At 29.2% G+C, this 2,936-nt stretch overlaps 1 protein-coding gene across 1 annotated transcript in view; it reads left to right on the top strand.

Moving 5' to 3' along the window:
- LOC117177258 (trichohyalin-like) overlaps positions 1–2,936 on the top strand; it is an 11,609-nt gene that overhangs the window by 1,056 nt on the left and 7,617 nt on the right. The window lies entirely within an intron of this gene.

Here is a 2,936-nt window from a genome sequence, read left to right as displayed (position 1 = left end):
AAACCATATATAATTATTCTACAAACTTAAAAAGTTGTAATCAAATTGTTATTTATATGAAATATTGAATCCTACCTTATATATAATATAAAGCCAAAAATTGATGTTACAATTTACATTTAACTTATTTTCACTTTACTTATTTTAGAAGTTCCTAACAATATTTTTTGATTTTTTGGTAAGCATGATTCGCGATCTCTAATCTGATGTATTTCAGGTATGCCATTATTTCCATTATCAGTCAGGCGGCTATATACATTATATCCACACTTTACCTATACTCTAGACATAATTTAAATATACTTTAAATATACTTTAAATACTTGAGCTATACATTACAGATATACTTGTGCCATTTTTTGATGAAACTTCAGCTATACTTCAGCCATAGTTTAGCATTTCATTAGTTAGACTGCAGCTATATTTCTCAGATACATTTGAGTAATACTTTCCTTTTACTTCAACCATACGTCGTTACACTTTTCCTATATTTGAGCCATACATTCCATATACCTTATTCAAATATACATGAAGTATGGGATAGTGTCGTTATTGGAAAATTATTATTATGAGGAAGTGTAATATATTAAAAATTAAACCGAATTCAAACTAAATCGTGCCCAATTAATCTTGGAAAACCGACAAATTTTTAGGTATCTTATTGCGAAATGTTTTCAGCTCTTCTGGCTTTTTATTTAATAATCAAATCAATCACTCTACTGTATACATTTCTCACTTTTTGACAAGGAAGATATTCCAGGTGTCGCTCGCCGATATGATTCTCCCTGATATATGGTGTAATACTCGAAAAACTAAGGCACACATGTTTTTCTTTATCTGCGGGAAAAACCTTTAAGAGGGTGAAACAGCCCCTCAAAGATAGGGGACTCAAGTGTCGATTGTTTAGTTTTGTGTATAAAAACCAAAGTGACTTCGACCAAACCTACTGGAAAAGTTTCTTTGCGATCAAAGACGAGAAATTTTTTGAAAAAAAAGATAAAATTAAAAAATGAAGGATGTAAATCACCCCTATATATATGTTTATTGATGTGGTAAAAATGTTTAAATTAACAGAAAAAATATATATATTTTGCACTCGAGACAAAAATAAAGGTAACGTGTTTCACAACATTTTTTTTTTAATAATAAGGGGGTGGTCACTCCTAAACATTTTTATTTTGCGTCTATGATAATACATTTTTTCCATCAACAAAAATGGCGAAATTAGCTTTATAACGAAAGAAGTAAAATAGAGCCCATCCAACATGAATACAACATTATAGCGGGTAAACCACCCTTCAATTATGTATAAAATTTAAAAAAAGTTTAAAATCGTGCAAAAAATCCGAAGAAAATACGTGTTGCACACAAAAAAGAGGATAAAGATATTTATGTAATTTTAAGAAAAAAAGAGCATTGAAGAGGATAACTCCTAAACTATTTTTATACAAAAAAAAATTATTAAAAAATATACATAGATTATAGACAAAAATAATAGGTTCAGGTCAAATTTACAATATTGGAAATCTGGACAAAATATTGAAGATTTGTTATTCAAACTTTGAACCTTAATGATATTCGTCAAAAAAGTGTTTAAAACATAATTATTTCATAAACTATATCCGCTTTTGTATCATGAATATTTAGAAAGATTGGTTATTGATTGATTACGCACCATTGACTGAAGCTTAATAATATTATTCCTGGTATATAAATTGATATCGTAATTCATCAAAATAACAGAATAGGAAAAGTGACGCACATAATTTTCTCAATCTCTTAACCCAAGTACATCTAAAGTTTGAATTTTTCCTGTTGTTCCTGTTGGAATAATAGTAAAATTCACAACTACCTTGTTTTTTTCGCAAGATAAAATTCATCACAAAATATACAATAATAGAATAGCTGACAACGGAAAATGAGTCCTATCTGTAATAATATTAATTAAAGAGGATAATATACAATTTCATAAAATTGTAAATTTTGAAATTATTCCAACAGGAGCGACATGAAAGATTTAATATTTGTTGTCATTAATAATGTGAAAAAATTTAGAGATAGTTATCCTCTTCGATGCTCTTTTTTTAAATACACAAATACCTTCATCCTCTTTTTTGTGTGCAGCACGTATTTTCTTTGGATTTTTTTTCTGGATTTTAGACTCATTTTGTAATTCTTTACATAATGCGGGGGGGGGGGGTGGTTTCCCCACGCATAATTTTTTTTTTATCATGTTGGATGGATCTTATTTTACGCGCTTCGTTATCAAACTATTTTCCAATTATCTTTGCGTGTATAGAGAGTATATAGTATCATAGAAACCAAAGAAAAAGTGTTTAGGGGTAGCTATCCCAATTAACTTTGTTTAAAAGTTTTTTGGCGAAACACGTCAACTTTATCTTTGTCTTAAGTGCAAAATATATATTTTTAAAAAATTTTTCCCTGCCAATTTAAACATTTCTGCAACAACTTTAAATATATGTAGGGCTCGTTTACCCCGGAGTAATTTTGTTATTTATGTTTGATGGATTTCCTTCGTTATGAAACTAATCTCCCAATTTGTTGTGTATGGAAAGTATATATTATCATAGACACAAAATAAAAAGTTTCAAGGGTGACAACCACCATCAGTGTTTTTTAAAATATTTTTTTCGCGAAACACGTCAACTTTATTTTATTCTCAAGTGCAAAACATATAATTTAAAATTTTTTTCGTGTTGAATGAAAAAATGTTTAGCTTTAGCATAACTTCAAATATATAAAGAGGTGGTTCATCCCCTTTATTTATTTTTTTTAAGTTCAAAAAATGTGTCGCTTAGTTTTGCGAGTACTACAACATACCAGGTGTATACATATGAAACCGGTATTGCCATCTAGCGGCTAGTAGGCACACTTGTAGGCACTGTCGGAACTTACCATTTGTGCTAATTGGCGTA

The sequence above is a fragment of the Belonocnema kinseyi genome, chromosome 7 (assembly GCF_010883055.1).
Source record: "Belonocnema kinseyi isolate 2016_QV_RU_SX_M_011 chromosome 7, B_treatae_v1, whole genome shotgun sequence".
In the NCBI taxonomy this organism is placed as follows: Eukaryota; Metazoa; Arthropoda; class Insecta; order Hymenoptera; family Cynipidae; genus Belonocnema; species Belonocnema kinseyi.
This window is presented reverse-complemented; position numbering and strand designations above follow the sequence as displayed.